The sequence below is a fragment of the Falco punctatus genome (genome assembly GCF_963210335.1).
Source record: "Falco punctatus genome assembly, chromosome: 12".
NCBI classification, from domain to species: domain Eukaryota; kingdom Metazoa; phylum Chordata; class Aves; order Falconiformes; family Falconidae; genus Falco; species Falco punctatus.
The window spans coordinates 18,662,792-18,684,439 of record NC_137592.1 but is presented as its reverse complement, the minus strand read 5'-3'; the positions used below and the strand labels follow the sequence as shown (position 1 = coordinate 18,684,439).

The 21,648-nt window shown below is 40.3% G+C and overlaps 1 long non-coding RNA gene across 3 annotated transcripts in view; it reads right to left on the bottom strand.

The window, feature by feature from the left end:
- LOC308072035 overlaps positions 1–21,648 on the bottom strand; it is a 120,474-nt gene that overhangs the window by 58,296 nt on the left and 40,530 nt on the right. For 2 of the 3 annotated variants that reach the window (XR_013931461.1, XR_013931462.1), the window contains exon 1: positions 4,903–21,648. This exon is cut by the window's right edge and continues 40,530 nt beyond it. This is a non-coding gene — a long non-coding RNA (uncharacterized lncRNA). The remainder of the gene's footprint in view (positions 1–4,902) is intronic. The other variant, XR_013931463.1, reaches the window with a different exon arrangement.

Below are 21,648 nucleotides of genomic sequence, written 5' to 3'. Positions count from 1 at the left end.
CTACAGGTAGAAATCAAAAGCGTGTCAGTTGAGATTTGGGTAAAGTAAAACTTGTACAGCATTAAGGCGGTTTAAGTGCTCAGATTTGCAAAATTAGCCCAGTCTTTGTACTTTTCTTGCTTTACCAAAAAAATCTAGAGTGAAACTTGCCATTCTGGGTTATTTGACCATCAATCACACAGACAAATGAGGCTTTGGGTGCACACCTTCAGGTTTTTTTTTTTTTTTTTTTTAATGGCTTCAAAAATTTCTGCAGAGAGTAAGGAGGCAGCTACTGATCACTAAGAAATCATTTATAACAAACAGTGTTACAAAAGTAATTTCAAAGTAGTTGATAAAACACAAATATATGCAAGGGTTTTTTTGTAGAGTATTGGTGATTAGGATTTTAGGAGGGGAAAAACATGTTAGAGCCCAGCCAGTATTATTTAAATAATATTATATTATTATCTTGATTATGAATTGTTCAGGGAAATTTACTTGTGAAATTATCTACAACTTTGGTTTTTGATAATTGTTCAGTGCATTATAAGGCTTGGTTCAATTTTCTGACAAACTGCCATTCCTAATCAAATTCAATTTATAATATATAAATTGACATAAGTTCTCTGTTAGTTCTACACAGGATATAAAGAACCTGATGTCTCCAAGATGTCAGAAATGCCTCTAACAGTGACAACAAGACATCTCCAAAGGCTTTTTTTTCCCAGCACCACAAAAAAACAGGTTGCTGAGGCTAGGCAGGTGGGATGTGAAGACCTTACCCTCCAACACACTTTCTCCTGAGGGCATCAGGTATCATTTCAGTCTGTGTGCAGGCATTTGCTTAGGAGCCAAAAAGCTATGTGAATTAAATCAGTGAATCAGAAATGGAAGATGGAGCCAGGCCCAGGCTGGGCTTCAGGAAGCGACTGAATATTACTAGTTCAAAGGATTGAAGCCCAGAACCACAGCTCCAGTATCAGCCTATCTGCAATCCCTTTCTAGGCTGCTGCTCTTGGATCTATGCGGGGGCTCAGCTTTTAGGAGTGACAGTAGCAGTTTCTCCATTCTACAAAACTACCAGCCACCAGTGTCTCCCAAAACAGGAATTAGAGCAGGGTTTGCCATGCTTAATCAATTTAGGTAAAGAAAGGGGTGTCCTGAGTCCTGACAGGGGCAATTTTCATGTCACAGGCAGTACCTTATGCTCCGTTTCTAGCTAAAACACTAAAAAAACCCGATTTCTTTCTTGTTTCCCAGAGGGAGCACAAGGAAGCATGCCACAGCAACTCAATCCTCATAAAATTAGGCCAATAATAATATTTTTTGCAAAAGCTTTTTTTTTTTTATGATTTGCTTGTATCTCCCACTGGGTAGAAGAAGACAGAGAATGACACGTCGGTTGTGTCAAAGTCCCCAGCAGCACGAATGCAGTAAAACCAACATGAAATACAGGGAATTTTTAAAGGGGTGTTTTATCAGCCTTTCCCCTTCTGTTTTCCCAAGATACCGCAGAAAGACCACAAAGAGATAAAATGAGCTGGGGAGAGAGAGGCAGATCTACAAGGTATTGCCCATCCCAGCCCTGTGCTTGGCGAGAGCTCCCGCCTTGTCAGGCTGAGGCGGTGGGTTCCCCGTTGTCCCCCAGCCTGCCTGAAGCATGTGTCAAAACACATACATCAGAGGATGCGGCGAGTTCCCACCTCCTGCATTTGTGCAGCATGGGCTGGGCCAGGAAGCTCGCCAGGAGACTGAAAGCTGAACGTGACCTCCCCAAAACATGGAAGGTGCACCATCCCTCCCATCCACTAAGGAAGGGTAACCAAGCCCTGGAAGTCTGCAAGCTCCAAAAAGCAAAGCCTCTCCAGAGTCGATGAGACTTTTTTTATTGACACTATAGAGAAACAGATGCGATGATGTCATCACATATAAATGCCACTATAGATGAATCTCTAAAGGTAAACATAGTTTGTACTGAAATGTTTGCAAGTGCTCTGCAAGGGCTGTGGAGCTTTAGCCTGCTCTCAGAAATTACTACAGAGTTTTTGAAGTGGAGTTATTTTCAGAAACGTAACAATCAAACACACTTGAATAGGTAGAGACTTGCAATATGAAGTGTATCCTCATTTACATTAAAAAAGCAGTTGCTTTCCATAATGGAAAAATTAAGGGAGTAAAATGTATAGTTTAAAACCATACTTGATTAGCTGAGACAGATTTTTATGCATACCAATTCTTATGTTTTACTCCTAAGATATCTATGTCTACTAGCAATGCATTTTATGGGTTTATTAAGAACGTTGCGTTGTCTTTTCCTACTTAACTGCAAATTATTAAACAAAATGTTGGAAGTTTTCCATTATAGACTGTTACAAAAAAAAGTGACCTTTCCAAAACAGTTGTTTTAGAAAAAATCCTAAATATTTCGTCCAACACACTGTGAAAACAACAATAACACTACCTTAACACATGTGGAACTTCACCTGACAAATTCTTGTACAATAGTTTCCCCTTTTGCAGACGGGCTCTTTGGAAAATCTCTGGCTAAAGAGCACATTGAATGCCATCTGGCTGGAGAGCCTACCCACAGAGGAAACTCTCATGCCTACGGAGCAGCAGAGGACTTCAGTTCCAATCCAAATATTTTCCCTTTCAGGCAAGGTATTTTAACTTTTTTACTAACATAAATAAATAAAGAACCATAAAAAGCAAATACTTTTGCAAAAGAAATCTCACATCATCAGAATTAGAGCTGTGTAAATGACAGGATTTTTTGGTAGAGGAGTCAAATGAAAATACTAGAAGGAATAAAAATAATAATCGCTTTTCAATCTTGCTAAGTTTATTTATTTATTTGTTTATTGCACTTATTTTTGGAAGATCAAACCACAAAACATCAAAACTTCCTGTTCACTGAAAACCTTGGGTACCAACCTGCTCTGTCCATGACACAGATTTGACAGCCAATGCTGTTTTTAATAATGCCAACAGAGCTCAGAAGAGGTGATCACAAAACAAGGATAATTTGAAATACTACTGTTGAAAACACCTTTCAGTTGAACTCTGAAATTCCTGATATGTGACTGCTGTGGTTAATTTCAGGTCTACTGATTGGGAAATAACTTCTTAAATCATGCCATTCATAAGAAATAAAAATCTACTCAAAATGAGTCCAAGACAAATGTTTTTTATACAGAGGCTCAAATCTAGATTTTGTAATCATGCAAGACTGTTAAATCCAATCAGTTATTACTTCCTCACAAACTCAATTTTCAAGCACAAGTCTGTTTTATAAGCCTCCCAACATTCAATGACATTTCTCTCAAATTATACATTCAGTTTATATGAACACAAGCACGAAATTTATAGCTTCATTCCAGATTAACTATACGGGAGAATTCAGGTACAACGAACAAATGCAACCCCCAAAGCTAAAGGTCAGACCCCCACCATTAAACATATCCCTCTTCATACTTATGGGAGCCCCTGTTAAAACGTACAGGACGTGAATTTTTTGCTATCTGGTCCTCATGATGGGGCACAGGGGGATTTGTTTGTGTTTTAGAAGCTAATCAGACTTTTGTGGCAGTAACTCTAAAGCAAAGTGTTACCTGGTGTGCCAGGAATGTCCTGTTTTCTTTTGAGAGGGGCCTGCCAAGGTACTGCATTACCATCATATGCCTTTCATAACCGCTCACTATTATCAGCTTCTCAGTTTCATCTCCTGGATCAGCAGCAATTTCTTGAAAGTATTTATTTTCTTTGCTAGCCCAGCAAAGGGCTGTCACAGCACATTGGATTACAGCAGCAAACAGGCCCGCTGGAGCAGCAAGGCCGCTCACCCCCTCAGCCTCCCTCCCTCCTGGAGGCACAGCTGGGGCGCAGGGCTGGCTCACCGAAGGAAGGGCAGGGAAGATCGGGTACAGCTTTCCATTGCACATGCAGGTTTCATCTCTCCTCCTGGGCAAACCCCTGCTGCCACGGACAGTGCTTGTCCTGTGGCGATTGCAAAGATACTGCCCAAGGGCAAATCACTTGCTACTGCACTGCACCAGGCTGCAGCAGACAGCAGGTAGGTTAGCGATATCTTTCCCAGAGAAGGTCCTCATTGCCTTGTAACAAAAATTGAAACCTTCTTTCCTCCAGTCTACACTACAAAAAGAACAGGAGCAGCCCAAAGGGACCCTGCAAACTCTGTGTCAGGTTGGGGAAACCTTTCCTGTCACAGCTGCAGAAGAGGACAGCTGAGAACCCACTTGCAAGTGCCAGTGGAGAGAGTTGGAGCTGGTTTGGGAGGGCAGGATGCCAAGTCTGTGTTACATCCACTGAGATCTGGGGCAACCTCTGCCACGGACTGGGCAGTCTGGGCCAGCTGGTGCAGCTGAGACTGATTGCACTGGGAGCTTCTGCCCCAACAGCCTTGCTGGCATGCTCGCCTCTGCCGTGGCAGTATCGGTGCTGTTTGCTGCTGCCAGAAGGTGCTCTTCCCCTACTACCTCTATGCTGCCCATGCCTGAGATGTAGGCTGAATTAATGAGAGCACAGCTCCGTTCCCACTGGGGATCTCACCTATCAACACCAGGCAAGACAAATGACGATTTTGCACTTGTAGCCGATTGCTCTGCTAAGGCAAATTTCTAACTGAAATCAAGGCCTTAGGTAGGGGGTTTGCAAGGGTCTCTAAAATGGAGAAAAATTTTGAGGTCGCCACCTCCCCTCCACGTAAGCAGTGAATTTAGTGCTATACCCAAAGGGTGTCCCCCAAGGTCCCCATCCTCATCCCTCCCAACACATACAGAACAAATTGCCCTGACATGGGCTGCGGCACAGAAGACCACAGCAGGCAAAGAGAAACTTTTTACATTTCCAAGAGCTCCTGCACACAGCACTTCAAAGAAGGTCAGAAACTCTTTGTCTCACCATTTCAGACTGATGGCTGTCACCACTGCGTGCTCTCCATGTAGAATCAATTAGTAATAGTCAAAGTCTCTGGTGACTCTGCAGAGACGGATTTTCTTCCTCTTCTGAAATACCATCAAGGTTTTCTCATCAAAGGATTATGCCTATGACAAGAAAGCAATGTAATTCAATATAAACAGAGGGAAATGGAAAACTCCCCCACCTGAGGCTAAGGCTGGGACTGTTGTATCTGGAAACACAGTCATATAATCTCCAAAACGATTTCTCACCTCTGCCTCAAAAAAAAAAAAATCCCCCAAACCCAAACCCTTTTAAAACCCCCTTTCCAGAGTATACATGTGTATGGGAGAAAATTAGCTTAGGTCGATCCCATGTCCTCAAGCATAGGTAATTCCCTATTTCAGATACAGTTTTGTTATTTGTCCTGTATAGAAAAATGAAAAACATTAAGATAGAAGTAAGGCTTTCAAGCCCTGCTTAGATATCTTCTAGACCCTATTTCTAGTTGCTGTAAATTAGAAGCCAATAGATCTGTGCAGTTCAAGTTCACAGCACTGAATTTCTGACACGCTGAGTCTAAAACAGGAAACAGGTTTATAAGATAAATGGCCACAAATTCCCTATTACTTGGTATAATTTTTTAGAATATGCATTCTTTTGGCAGCCTACCACACTTATTATGGACGCCCACATTTCTGTCCCTGATTTTTTAGTGAAACAGCCTTTTTATAATACGGTATCATTTGTGGATGACCATGGACCCGTTGGTGTGCGCCCATTCCTTAAATAAGTCTGCCTGATGGCTGTAATCCTTTTTCCTTTTTTTTCCCCTTTTGCGGTCACATATTTTACTTACCAAACTAGATTGTGAGAGTTGGAGAAAAGGTACTGTCTGTGCTTTCTTCATACAGAACGGATTCCGGAGACGTTTTAGTACTGTTCAGAAAAAGAGCTTGGCAGGCCTTTCCCGTCATGGTAATTCACACAGGCTTAAGGCTACCACTCAGAAAGAGAAAAAACAAATATAACTGGAGGAACAATTTTCCTAATTGTTTACCCTTTCTGTGCAAACTTGTTCATGAAACTTGTGGCTCTGTGTTTTTTTACGTGCTCTCTTAGAAGAAAGCATTTTGGTAAGGAAAACAGACATGGTAGTTGTTCCCACTTAGGTGTTGTTTTCTCACAGTGCCTGTGGTTTCACAGATGAAGTGGCCACCTTTGTTTCTTTCCCGACCCTGCACAGCAGGCACAGCGGCTCAGCCTTCAGCCATCCGGATTCACATGAGTTTTGGGGTGACAAAAAGAACAACTAGAATAAAAAGCAACCAGAAAATAATCAGCATTAAAAATCTGTCCATCATCATCCTAGCCCTGCCAGGAGAATTAAGGAGAAATGAGGCAGGGCTAGCAAGAGGGGAGCAGGTTTGCTCCTCTCAGGTGGAGCAGCAGAGGAGCACTCCCATCCCACGTGGCACCACTGCAGCCTTGGACCCCTCTGGATGCCATTTCAGCTGGTAAACTGCCGAATCAGGTTTTAAATGCCTTGCTGTTCTGAGGTACTTTGTGTCAGCCTTTTTTTTTTTTATAAGGAGAAATGAATGCCAGTAATTTGGTTTTCAAAGAGAGACTTCAAATTCAGCAAAGACTGAGGGCACTCAGATCTGGATTTCAATTTCATCCAAAAGTTGTATAAATCCTGAACTGAGCCTAACTGAGCCTTTAGAGTTGTATTAATTTTTTCCTCTATTACACGTGGCTCCAGGTGAAAGCACCAAAATGTGACCAAGGAAATTCTCTTGGCGTTATTTCCACCTTAACTACAAGAAGAAAATATCAGAAGAACCTAATTAGAAAGCCTGAGAAAAGAAAGATTTTTTTCTTTTAAATTCATTTTGTTCTTTCTCGCTTCCACACCAAAATAACACTGGAGAGTGGAAAGCGCTTTCCCAGTGTATTCCCGGAGGAACGATAGAGTTGCCTATGGTAAGGGCAAACTTTCTTGGACAGGAGACACAATTTCCTTTGCAGCCTCTACAGAACTACAAAAAAGCTCTGTTGGATGCAGGAGCCACCAGCCTTATTGGCTTTCCACTCCAGGAGTAAGATGTATTCCTTCAATCACACATTTATGTAAAAAATAATAAAATGGCACAAAAATCACATAATGCAGCAGATATAAAACAGTCCTGGGGAGAAGGATAGAAACTTGAGTACAGCAGACCTGATTTAGCGTCTGTGGGATTTGTAGAAGTAATCAGTCTTCAGAAAATGTATGACTGAAGAGGGCATTAAGGCCTGGTCTAAGGGATGATGCTACCTCAGAAACAGCACAGAAAGGAGGACGTGGAGGTGAGAAAAGAAGAAAAAGGGGTTACAAGACTGGCTCCATTTGAGGCCAATATGTTATTCCCATCAGACTGTTTCCACTCTGGCTTTTCATACTTGAGAGGTTGGGTAAGCCTTGGACAAGCCTCTGACCTTCTAAATGCTTCGCTGAAGCTGGAATTCCAAACCTTTTGAAGCTGGCCCATCACAAACACTAACATACAAACAGCTTCCACATAAATATTAAACGCAAGAGGCATAATTTATGAAAATGTCAGTCTGCCAAAGAATACTACTGAACCTGTCCAAAGATGTTTTTTCACATGTGCCACACACTGAAAAGTAGCTAGACTAGCTCAAGGCTGCTTTTAAAAGTGTTTCACTACAGCTATCATTGCCTCATTGGATGCCCACAGTTACTTGAGAAGCAGCATGCAAAACTCGGCTGTTTCACTTTGCCTCGGATTGCATTGGCATCTCCTTCAAACTTCAGATCCTGAGATGGTAGCCTAAACAAATCAGCAGAATTCTCCTGAGGCCTAGCTATTAATATTTATTATTTGTATTCAGAAGCTCAGCTATGCTGGTTTTGTGACAGACACATTACAAGAAAATAATTTGCCTTGGATAATGTGCATTGTTGCATTCCAGTTGAGCTAAGAGCGCTACAGGAGTTCAAGGTTGCTTACTAGATCCGTGTGCAACATTCATAAGGCTTCTCATTTTTCGTGATATCAGCATACTTGTAAATCACATCTCAGATGTTCTTCTAACCACTGAAACCCCATGTTTCATGGAAGCACCGTGGAATAGTTTACAGGTACACCTTCATTTGAAAGCAACAACAATAACTATTGTTATCATTCAACAGAAAGATGCAAGCCCCACCTTCCACATGCTTTTATTATAGCAGTCTCACTAGAAAAAGCCAGCACGATGGGTGTTTATCATTGCCTTTCTGCTCATATGTCTTTTAAGTTCAAGCACTTCACATGGACTTTCTGCCACCAAGGATTAGTCACATTGTTGACACTCATTCATCAGTTCAGTTACTCTACATTTCAAAAGATTCTTCAACTGCCATAAGTCAGTCAGCCACTTGGAAATGCAGACCAAGAAACTACAGTGATTTGGGCAGCAAAAACAATGCGGTTACAGGGAGAAAGTTTGGGGAAATGTATTGGCAAGATTAGCAGAAGAGCATTTCCTATAATTTACTGACCACCAAATCAAAGGCTATTACAAAATATTGTTAATGCTGACTTGTAGTCTGTTTGCAACTCTTTGTACATGTAATTATGAAAACTGAGCTCAAAAAACCCGGGCACTCAAAGACAGTGTGTCTTTTTCCTAGAAAAGTATGGCTGAATGAACAAGATTCATGAAATTCAGATATATGCTTTCCAGAACAACTATAACTATCCCATCTGTGCCTCTGCACTACTAAAAAAATATTTTTTTGTTCTTAAATCTTTTGACAGTATATCTGAGCAACATTAATTTGTAGCAATCATAACATAAATGTTATCAATCTTTAAAATCTTCAGCCATCTAACATTCAAATGCATTCAGGTTATCCTCCGTTTGCTTGAAGGCAAAGAACTACAGCTGATTTCACCTCAAAACAAGTTACTAATGATTTCAGCTAAATAAATATGAGATGATTTCTAAGCATGTCTTTTTCTTAATCTTAAAAAAAAAATAATAGGGCTCACATGCTGGAATAATGCATGACACAATGCAAGTTTGGCATCTACATTTCTGACCTTATAACAAAAGTGGCTTCTCATGAGAAACCAATAAAGCCTGTATGAGTTGTGTTTCTTTCAAGGAAATGTCAATATATTCATTTATCTGACCTGCTAGCCAGAATGCTACCCATTTTTTCTCCAACTTGGCCCCTGCTCCAAGGGAACCAAGGGTAACTTGGATATTGCTTGTATCTCCTCCTCCCAAAACCAAGCTTTACCTTTGGGCTATTTAGCAAGTCATTGTGGATGCCAAAAACCAGAGAAAATTCACAAGTGCATGGCAGTAGCAGGAATAGGTCACAAATGGAGAGGGACCCAAAGGAATATCTCTGTTAGGGCAACCACTAAGCAAGGCTCCTCTCAAGCATGTATGTATTGCAAATGCATATGAGGCTCCAGACTTCAGTAAATGGCTGAACAAGTTTACTGACATGACTCATTCTATTGCTATGTCTAAATCAAATCAATTTTAGCTATTCAGCTTTGATGCATGTTAAGGTCATAGCAACCATAAAAAATAAGAAAGGCACCTGAAAACATTAGCAACATGGGAAAAATACAGGGTTTAACTGAAAATAAACAGAAGACATTTCAAAACAAAGAGCAGGTTTATTTGTTCTTTCCCAGAAAGGTTACCTTCTCTCATAAAAGGAGCTTGTTATTAAAGTTCCTTCACTTCCCCGGCAATGGTATTGTGGTTCTGTAACACTGTTCGTCTGGTCAAAGCCTATGTGGGCCACAGGAACTGAGGCAATGACAGTGGTTATGAGAGATGGAAGCAGGAACAGGGTGAGAAAGATGAGGACAGACATTAGTCATCTACAAAACAAAGAGCTAGGCAAGAGGGCAAAATTGCTGAAGGGTATATAGAGCTAGTAGTGCAGAAACACAGTCAATTTCTTTTTAATAAAAGGGAAAAGAAAACTGCACATGCTCAAAGAAAAGTCCTTGAAAGTACATGACAGCCAGCTCTGTCTGAAGTGGAAATGGAGATTAATTTTGAGCAATTTAGATCCAGTAAAATCTTATTCCATTAACCCCTTTGGTTTAGTAAATTCAGTTCAAAGTGCTTTTGGTGATAAGGAATTTTAGGGCTGAGCCACACAGGATCTTGTAGGACTAGGATTTTATCTTGTGGGTCTTGCTGCTGAGTGTTTTAGCTGGCTGAAGCCATAGTAGCTGAAAGTGCTGAAGTACATCTATGTCTACACTTTAGATTTTCTCCTATTCTTAGTTTTAAGTCATTGCTGGAGTTCTACACGGGAGGTCACAATTTGGGCATCAAATACGATATTTTCCATCCACCAGCTAGAATCTAACAAACATTGCCTGAAATAAATTTGTGCCCATGCCAAATTCAAAATTAACTTCCCAAGCCAAGCTAGAGCTGATGGGATGGGGCCAAGGGGCCCACAACTCTGCTGTTGAGCTAATGGAGCAGCCTCAAGCTGCCAATCCAACAAGCGAGACTTTTTTATTTAACATATACATTACACTACGTGTGCAATATTTTCCACATTCAAGGAGAAGACTTTATTTATAAGCTGCCTGTGTTGAAATGGTCTCTTATTACAAGGAAGCAGCAAGCCATGTTGAGCCTGGAAATGAATTCTCATTTTCTCGTTCACTGCAACAGGCAGTGACTGTTGCTTATTCCCTCCAAAAATATTTTGAAGATGAAGATGAACACACAGACACGGTGACATATATTCCCAAAATCTTCTTGTCTTGTTCAGCTTTCGTTCCTTATTGGAAGAGTCAGTGAGATACTGAGTTTAAGGAATTGTATGCACCTCCAGGAAGAGTACCTATGGTGAAGACACACAGTTTCATTTTCAGCCAGAAAAGTGTTTTTTGTCACCATCAACAGTTTCAAATGGTTTGAAATTTTGCAGACAGTTTTCATATATAATTTTAAATCTTTTATATTAAGGCAAAATTGACTTAGATACTTCAGAGTTTGAAAGAATGGGACAAATCTTCACATCTGTGCTCACTACAATATGTATTGATACTTAATGCAAAGGAAAAAAAAAAAAGATGTCCATAGTTCTGTGTTCATTCATGGACTTGGATGGTTTCTCCAAAAATTCCTACTTCCAGATTCACCTCTGATGTCAGTCAAATTTCTTATCACATAGGATGCTATTCAGTATTAAAAAGAAGTCAGCAATGTACAAAGGCCTTGTTATGCTGTTTAACAATTTATTACGCAAGCCTTTGGGATATCCTGCAAGTGTATACATAAAGAAAATGACCATTCCATTTCTATATCTTCGACCTCATGTCAAGTACTTTTGCTACATTTAAGACATCCAAAATGTCCAACAGCATAGTTTTGGGTAACAAACTCCAGAAGAATTTTCTGAATTGTGAATCCTGGTCCCACAGAGTCACCATCTACCAGCTTTGAGTTAAATATATATGTCTTACTAAGAAACATATTTCCCAACCTCATGATCTTCTCAGTTTCCTATTGTTCGGCTCAAATTACCCCCTGCTTGGAGAGTACTCGTAGAACCACTGGTGGCTGTGAAACCCATTTTGGCTATCTGCCTTTACTCATGTACTCAATAAGGAATTCACTGTGGGATTACATAAACAAGTGCATTGTCCTGTGGAGATAACAGAGATGTTTCTGAACAAGCTAGTTGTGCTGCAAGCAACATGACTAATTCAGGCTGATAACCCTAACTCCAGCTCTGGTGCAACCCTTTCCCCTCCAGGAGAGACCAGATTCCATGCTGCTGGTTGCAACAGATGTTTGCTTAACAGATGTGCATTAACCTAGGCAACTAGTACATAATTATTCAAATGCCATATAAATTAGCACTTTGGTTAACTGCTCTCTCTCTCTCTCTGATCAGGGAAGAGGGACTAATGAGGAAAGAGGATTAATTAGTAACCAAGGATGCTTTTGAAAGAGGCCTTCAGAGGAAAGATGGTCTTTGTCTATGTCAAAAAGAATATCGCATTGTAGGCAGCTGAAGTTAGAAAGGTGTCAGGGGAGTTTTAAAATGAAAGGCTGTGGAAAAAGCACAAAGATTGGAATGACTCATCCTCACCTGGGAAAGTCATAAATACTCTCTATCCTTTGAAAAAACACAAGTTAGGTCAAAAATAAAAAAAATTCTAATAGGAAACAATGACATTTCAATATTGTAGTCTCAATAATAAAGTCCCATTTATGTAGTGCACACCAAAATAGACAAGAAGACCACAAGTAAATACTTATTTCCACACAAATGCTGGAAGTCTAACAGAATGTAAAGGCTGACATATAATGTCTGGGTTTAAACATTGACAGCAAGGGTTTTTAGGGTCTCTTGGTACTTGGTAAAAGACGGTATGATGACAATATCATCCTGTTGGTGGTGACATGCTGAGTGAGACCAGAGCCACTGGAGGGACAGAAAACACACACAAGTGAGGCAATTTGATGGTCTCATAGATGGACAATTGCCATTTCCTGCAGTAACTATGTTCTTGAAGCAACTGGTCAGGGAACTTCCAAAAAAGAGAAACTGTTGATTGATTAATTTCTGAACCCAGCAGAGGTTCTGATTCAAAATGTTACTTCTGATAATTCTGACCACAATCTACCTCCTTGGAGGACTCAGAAAGCCAAAACAAAAAACCTCACCCAAGAATAATTCATTGGTAGGTTAGACAAAAATAAGTAGAAGAATCAAAAAAAGTTACTCACAAGTGGTACAAAGTTATTTACAGACAACACTGTAAAAATATATGGCTGGCTGGAGATTTTGAAGGAAGTGAGACAAAAAATGGTAGAGCTGAGCACGAGTAAAGAAGAATACCAGGAACAAGAAGGCAATGCTTCAAAATGTGGAGATCATGTACAATGGAAAAAACCAGAAAAGAGTTAAATTAAAACACATCAAAAGCAAAACCAGAGTAAGAAAGGACAACAGTGACTTTGAGAAAGAACTTTCTGCAGGACTAAAAACTAACAGTAAAAGTCTTTTTCAAAAACATAAGCAGAAAGCCTGCCAGAGAGCCTTTAGGGCTGATAGATGATCACAGCCCAATAGGAACACTTGCAAAATGTACAGTTACAGCAAAGGAACTACCTCTCTCTCTATTTCATTACTTGAAAACTTATAGACGAACCTTTCTTTTCAGGGGAATGAGCTGGAAGAACTGTCTCATGTTGAAAAGTCAGGAGAAAAGGTCTTAGAATAAATCACTAAAACAGTACCAAATTGGCTGGAGGAGGTGGCGTTCACTCAGGAGTCCAATTTCAGCTATGAAATTCTCAAGCCACTAGCTGGTACAAAGTGCTGCCTGAATCTCTGTCAGTACCATAGCGAGGGAAGACGGTAAACATGACACTGCTTTTCAGAGTAGGCAGATGATCAGCTTGGGAAAGTCCAGGTCAGGAAGTCTGACTTGTTTATTGGGCAGCTTGGTAGGAAAGAATTTGGGATTCTGGCAACCAGTTGCATATATTTATATATACACTTTAACTGGGAGGTCAGTTTAGGTCCCTTTGGCAGAGGGAAGCAATGCAACACAGATCTGTTCAAATTCTTTGAAAGAATAAATGAGCTGGAACCTGTGGTATCTGACTTACTCGTAACAATGATTTGGAAAAGGAAGTAAATAATGAAGTTATAAAGTTTGGTGATGGTACCAAAATATTCAGGCAGTAAAAACTGCCTGATTACAAGATTGCAAAGAATTGCAAAAGGACTGAGAAATAAAATTACAGCTAACATTCCATATTAATAAGTGCAAATAAATCCATGCAGAGGGAAAAACATCTATGTTTATGGGCTGTTAAGTACTCACCACAACACAGGAAAGAGATTCTAGAGCTTTTATGGATAGGTCTATCAGACGGTGGTGCTCAGTAAAGGCAAATGAAGAAAATGGAATTTCAGGAATTATTAGGAAAAGAATAGAGAACAAAGCAGCGACACAACATTATGCCATGGTTCAGTGCCTCAGCCTCAGACCACCTCCGTTGTGCACACCTTTAGTTCCTACACCTCAAAAATCCTGTGGCAGAGCGGGAAAAGGACAGAGAAAAGCAAGAAGGGTGATCGGACGTATGGAATTTCGGAAGAGTAGAGAAGAAACAGGCTGTGATTCTTCAGCTTGGAAAAGAAAGGACTGATGGAAGAATATGCTAGAGTCTTCAAATCATGACTAGAATAGAAAGGTTAATATGGGGCAATTATTTGTTATTTCTCCTGACACAAGACCTAGGGGATGCCAAAGCAAACTCTCAGGCAGCAGCTGTAAAGCAAATAAAAGGAAGCATTTTTCCCCCGTAGGATTTATAGTAAATTAATTGCCATCCAATGCCGTGGAAGGAAAAAGCCTCCCAAAACACCCAACTATAGTTCAAAGACCAATTTGACAAATTAATAAGGCAAAATAACAGTTCACCAAGGGTTATTAAACCTATGGATACAGACTGTGGTCACAAAATCCTTGGGCGTACACTAAAGACTGCTGGAGTACACTGAAGACTGCTGGGGTGTAGAAATTTGTAATAGAACTGCTAAGACTTAATGAATGGAAAATGAAGAGGTATATCTGGGTGTGGAAGCACTAGAAAGAAGAGCAGAAAAAGGCATGTAAGGATTGCAAGGCACTCGTGGCACCCAGATTAGTAGATGCTTAAATTCCCAGCACTTCTATATGGAGCTTTCCAGGACATCCAAAATGAGACATCAAGGAAGATTTCAGAACAAGTGACAGTCTCCACCCAGACTAGTCAAAGGCTCACATCACTGAGAGATAATGGCAAGGAGATAAAGGGCTGGAGCTTTAAGACACCAGGTTAAGGCAGACAGTGGATAAATACTCAGAAAGGGGAGATAGGATGGAGAGAGAGAAGATCACAATCACGGTCAGCTCCTGAAGGGTACAACAGGACATCCAAAGCTCGCACATAGTTGCTAGCCTGAGGATTACAGTAGATGTGATAAGAACTCAATATTCAGATTTCCTTGACCTCTTTCATGTCAGGGAACCCTGGCCAGACACATTTCCTGATGCCCGCATGCTGGTAAGAGTATTTGGACACATGCAAAGTGGTGTTTCTGAGTATGTGAGTATGAGATTGGGACCATGAGTGAGTAAGTGCAGTTTTGTTTTAAAATAGATTGCACAATTGCAGCACTATTGAGGTGGGAAAGCACCTTAGGAAGCCATCTAGTCCAGCCCCCTGTTGAAAACAGGGCAAGCCAGAGCAGGTTGCTCAGGGCTATGGCCAGCTGGGTTTTGAATGTCTCCAAGGATGAAGACACCACAACCTCTCTGTGTGACCCATCCCAGTGTTCAATCACCATCACAGTAAAAGAGTGTTTTCTTATGTTTAAATGGATTTTCCTGTGTTTCAACTTGTTTCAACTCACCAGACACTACTGAGAGGAATTGCTCCACCTTCTTTACTTACCCCCTGACCCCCGCTGTTGTTAAGACCCCCTGAACTTTCTCCAGGCTGAACAGTCCTAGCTCCCTCAGCTCCTCCTCATATGTCAGGTGCCCCACTCACCTCTGTGCACTAATCACTTCTCCTCTGACAAGGTTTCCCATTAAACTTGGCTGTAACGTTCCTACAATGGCACTACAGTATATATCAGAGGTGAATTACCTCTGGATTTGCCTTATGCAGACCATAAGGCTTTGGTCAGCTCCAGTACAGCTAGTTTTAGATGCCTTCATTGTCCTGTCTGTTTAGGTTCCTTCCCTACTGCCACGCACAGTCCCTCTCCCAGTCAAATGGGCATCTCAATGGACTCAGTGTATTGGAGCTTCCCACTGCCCTAAGGGCAAATATAGTTGAATACAGTATGAACACAATTACAAAGAAAAGGATTACAGACCTTTTTCTGAAAGGGTTCTGAAATGCTGGCACTGCCTCCCAAGACACAATGCTACATTCCAACAGTGGAAGCCAGGGGAGCTCAGCTAACAAAGGCAGAAAGGTCTAGTTGTGTTGTATTTATTGCAGCCCACACAAGAACAGCAAATAAAAGACCAAGCAAAGTAACGGGGAACTATAACTGAACTTCAGGTTCCAGTGAGGCAGCTGGGTAATTGGTTCCCTGCTTTTATACATACCTATCTTTATATATCCTTCACTTGGATACCAAAGGTTTCTCAAAATGGTTTACATTTTTATAAGGAGCCATTAAGCTCAGAATACAGAATGAATTATTTGCAATGTCATGAAATGAACTTTTTTGCACTTGGACAATAGGGGGTTTTAAATTCACACTGCACTTCAAGCATGAGTTATTTACACTGGGAAAATCTTTTCAAACTTCAGACAAAAAAGTGAGATTCATCATATATCGTGCAAAAGCTACCAACTCATATACATGACATCAAGTCATATATTACAGACATGAAGCCTTTCACATATTACCGAATGTCATAAGGTTTGCAGTTCCCACATTGTGTTTTAGTATTTCTGCCAAAATTGCCAACAAAGAACGTGTCTTTAACTTTTCTGACCCTATTGTGTCAAAAACATCTCTCATGCACCCCATACTGTATCTTTTAGACCTACTCAATGTTCATTTCTGAAATTTCAGAAATGCTCAATAGGAAAACCTCAGAACATACAATATAGCTTCCTTACATCTGGACCATACATCAAAAATCATGCCTATGAACAAATGTTCTGCAATTTTTTCTTACAAAATTAATGAAAGGACTATTAATATTTCTATGAAAATAAACTGGATCTTGTAAATGGCTAAAAAAGAAGTAACTAGCTGATAAAAATTAAATTACTTTTGCCATTTAACTCTTTGGCAGGTCTTAAATATCCACCAAGAGGAAAAGGCAGAGCTTATTAATTCTAGTAGCAAAATTGTAACTTCATATTGATTAGTGTATCATTCACTGTATAAAATTATTTTCTATTTAGATCCTGATTTACAGTTTCCCTTACATATTTTTCTCCTTATTAGGCATGATTAAAAATACATGATTATTCCAAAGCAAGCATGTAAAAGTTCACTAATTCTTAATCTGTATCTCAGCTCAACAAAATAAAATATTGAACAACTGCCTGCCTCACCAGTTCATTAGCGCTGCGTATTCCTGTTCCCATTTTTTTTTTGCCAACCTTGTGGCTGCTTGGGGAAGACGACCGCTGATTATGATCCAGAAAAGACACTGGATTTCCTTTAGGCAGAGGCTTCCACTGTGATGGATCCTCAGAGGTGGCTTCTTCTCAATGAAAGTATATATCAATGCAAAAACTCCTTCGAAAGGGTGTGTGCTTTCCTTTAACACACAGGATAGCTGTGAAAAAGGCATAGGAACGAGGGATGTTAGCTGAAGTTTATACAGGGCTTTGAAGGTGAATGCACCAATTGTTATGGTCACCACATAGTTAAGCTGTGAATTCCTGTGCCCCAGAGATTTTTCAAATACGGTGTTAATCATGATACTACTTGGTTTTGTTTTTGTGAAAATACCAGTTGCACCATTTTAAAAAATGCAGGTGTGTTCTTATTGAGTCACCAGTGTCTTCTATCCTACCAGAAAGGATGTGGGGGGTGGGTTATTTTTGTTTTGTTTTTCTGGAGCTTAAACTTCAAACACCTACTTCATTCACTTACAATTCTTACTCTCAGGTTCAGACAGGTTCCTCAGTTGTTGATGATCTACTTGCAAACTGTTTTTCTAAAGACCTCAGGTTGGTCTGTCTTGAATTTTATTAACTTGGGCTATAGCCAGCCATAATAATCTATAAATAACAAAGTCCAATGGGACACTTCTCACAAACCTTTACAGCATCCAAATGACCCGCCTTAAAGACCACTCAACCAGCATCAAAGCTTCGGTCAGTTATGAGAAAAAGCTAGTAAACCCCACCACTTTACATATTGGAAGAAGAAATAATGATAAATTCAACAAAAAATCTATTAATAAACTAAGTATTAACCAGACTGGACAAGACAGGGAGGAGCTAAAGAATAAACCCCTCACCTCATGCAAGTCTAAGGCAGCACCTTAACAAACTCCCCAGGGAATGAGATGGGCTGAAACATGCTGAAAGAACTGAGGGTAACTGGGCCTCTTGGGGGAGACAGCATCGGTACTATGGCAGAACCTGGATATTTTGGCATAACCCAATATTCCCAAAACATTGTTGGTACTGATGCACAGGTTCTTCCAATGTTAATGGAGACACAGGGAGCACCAACAGCCAGAGGAATCCCCCCATGGTTAAATCAAAAAAAGAGGATGCTGAAGAAGCATTGTTTGTGAAAGCAAACATGTTGGAAACAGTTCTCTCTTATTGCTGAGAACAACCTTTCACCAATAAAAGATGCACAGAAGAATAAGGGATCTGACATAGAAGTTGGCACTTGTGTTTGCATCTCCCTAGGCAGACATTTTGCAATGCAAGCATATTAACCCTTAGGAAACTTTAACCAGTGACAGGCAGAAAATGGCAAGGACACTGCTTTACACTAGCCAGAGCCTGACAGTCCTGACGGCAAAGCTCAGGAGTGCCATAAACTACTTGCTAGTGTGTGCAAAGACTGTTGATCAGATGAAGCACAAATAGTCTGTGTGCACAAAACTCGCTTGTCTAGAACATCAGTCCACCATGTCACGCTGCCTCTGTAGTACAGTACCCTGTTGTGGAGATAGTTCTGGGCAAAGGCAGAGATGATGTGACACGAGGTCACCTCCCATCAGCAGTACCCTCTGTACTTTACCCTGTTGTGAAAAGAATATGTACACAAATATTGAATTTCTGTATTATCAGAATGATATTATACATAATATACTTCAACTTGCTATAGCTCAGAAGCAAACCCGTGGCTGGTTCTGTGCACAGTTAGTGGATATCAAGCAGTGAGGCCATTTAATCACCAACAGTGAACCAAATTAACTCCATTTTTCAAATGCAACATACTTGTACAACCTGTGTTTTAATTCCTGTTTACGTAATAGCAGCAGCACTTAAGTAGAAAGAACTCAAAACAAGGCACAAGGACAAATATCTTACAAAGTTTTCTATTTCCTTTATGGGGTTACAGGTACACAGAGTTACCAAGAGTGAAATTTGTTCTAGACTCTGTTTCCATTATAAATATTTGGGCTTCCAGGTTTTAGAGTCTTGACTGGATCTTAGACACTCCCAGGAACATCAAAACGCTTGAAGACAGCATATTGATAACCCATGGAAGACATCAGCTAAATGAGTTTAAATTCTTTGAGAAAGATTTTGGTTTCTACACAAAGAACTCCTTAACTCTTCAGTAATGCATAAACCTCCTGTGCTGGACAGCTTTAACTAGTATACAAATTAGCTTACTCTCTTTACCAATGTCCTTCCAACTACCAAAGCTGAACCAACCATTCCTTAATATTTAAACTGTCTATGATTCTTCCATTCTTTCCATGAGTTTGGGCCAAGACATATCATGAACATGCAATCACAGTGAATGTACCAATACTCAAGCTTTTATAAGTTAGATTATTAAATAATTATTATCAATAAGCATACAAAAAACCTGCGGGAAGCAGAGAATTCTGGACTCCACAATACATACTATTGCATAACCTTGCAAATTTAACACAAAAGTCAAGACTGGTTTGCCTTCCGTTAGAAGGCTCTCTGGCCACGTGCTGAGGTCTGGTATTACAACAGGTTAACTAAAAAGGAAAGAAGAAATTATGCCCAGGATAAAAAAACATGACATAACTACACAAAGATGATAATCTTTATCTCACAGACAGCTCATGGAAAACTGTTGTTCATTTGATGTATCCTGAGCCAAGGGATCCTCACTTAATCAGCCCCTGTGTATCCCCTATGCAAATTAAGATGAGTATGCAAAGGACTATGAACATCATCAGGCAAAGAAAAGGAAAGCAAATCCTACTGTATCAGTAAGAAAACTGGTTTACAGTTCTATAGTCAGGAGGTTTCCTTCGGTATTGGGAACCTTGCAGAAGATACTCCCATTGGCAAGTTAGTAATCTCAGGCAAGCTATGCCAGATGTACTAGAACTAGTAACCCTTACACTGGTAGGAGTGACCACAGTGACAACGTACGTGACAATGGCAAAAGATATGCTGGGCCAATGTAAACACATATCCAGGAATGATACCCATGAACAGTACATGCAGCTGGATATGCTCTGTTGGACAAAGAGATAACACTCCTACCTGTCAAGACAGGCAATGCGGTTTTTTTTGTTACGCTAAATAAAAGGCACAGCAGTATGGGAGGGAGATTGAGCCTCCCCATGGAGGGGAATTGTGCTGTGCAGCGTGCCATGGCTGTCTACCTGGGGTCTGTCTGATGTGGCACAGAAGCAGCACAGATCCCTGGCATCCAAAGGGATGTAAGGTTTTCTCGCTATCTATATTCCTCTTCCTATTTCTATCTTGTTACTGTTAAAGCAATTACATTATTTGTAGCCATGCCTTACTGAGATCCCCTCTGCTGCAGAACGGCCTCCAAGATCACAGGTATGGCCAGGGAAACCGCTGACGCAACTGCAACTGTGCTGTCGGAAATCACCATGCAGCTATGAGAGCTGGAATGAGTTTGCTTCCATAGACCATTCTTTTGGTTAAAACATTATAGAACTCAGTTATCTTCCCCCTCAGAGCAGGCATGATGTAAATACATATAAGTACAATAACATTCAGCCTTGACAGCAATCATATTATAATGTATGAATAACATTTTGCACTAGCTTTTAAAAAATTAATTATCAATATGTCAACAAATTATGTATTGTGGATGCACGTTTACCTATGATAACTACAAATTCAAAAAGATAAACTTGCAAGTCAGGTTTTATTCCCAGCTCTTCCACTGGCAGCCACAGCTGATAAGACCAAAAGTCCATCCCAGTACCCCCTTATACCCTTAAATATAATTATATATGCTTAACAGAGAGTCTAAGAACTTGGCCAAGCACACAGTGAACTTCTGCCCAGTATCTTACCAAATTCTGGTTGAGTTTAGTGATTTCCCAGTCTACGGTTGTATCTTTTTGCTGCAAGACCACTTGGTTTCTTAAAGAGCCTTTGCTGAGACACACCTTGGAAAATGCTTTTTCTGAAATCTGAGTCCAAATTGCTTAACCTCTTTACCTCAGCCACCTAGATGGAGAGATAAGATAAAAAATGTCTCTGTGAAGCATCTTTGAGATATTCCAGGCCAAGTCTCCATATAAATGTACAGTATTATATTATTAGTATATTTTTTGATAGGGCTTCTGTCTTCCATTTTACTCTGAAGTCAGTAAGCACAGTACTTCTCATGTTCCACCGTGTGGTTTGCTTTGTCGGCCGAAACCTGATATCTGCTTCCCTATTAATATCATCACACTGTCTGAATGTATTTTAAGAGCTTATGATACTTGGCAATGAGTGGGTTTGATTTTGTTATTGTTGGGTCAGAATGCAGTGCATATAATTTAAACGTTAGCACAAGATGGGTTTTATCTGATCAAGAAACCATGCAATAGTAGGAAAGGGTATATTTCCTTGAAAAAACAGGCACCTCTTGATATATTTTCAATGCCAAAGGTTTTCATCTGTTTGAATGACAGCCACATACTCCCATTACACTGACTGGAAACCAATAATGAGAACAGTGAAGCTGGACAAGGATGCAAAAGCAGCTTTTTTTGGCAGCTG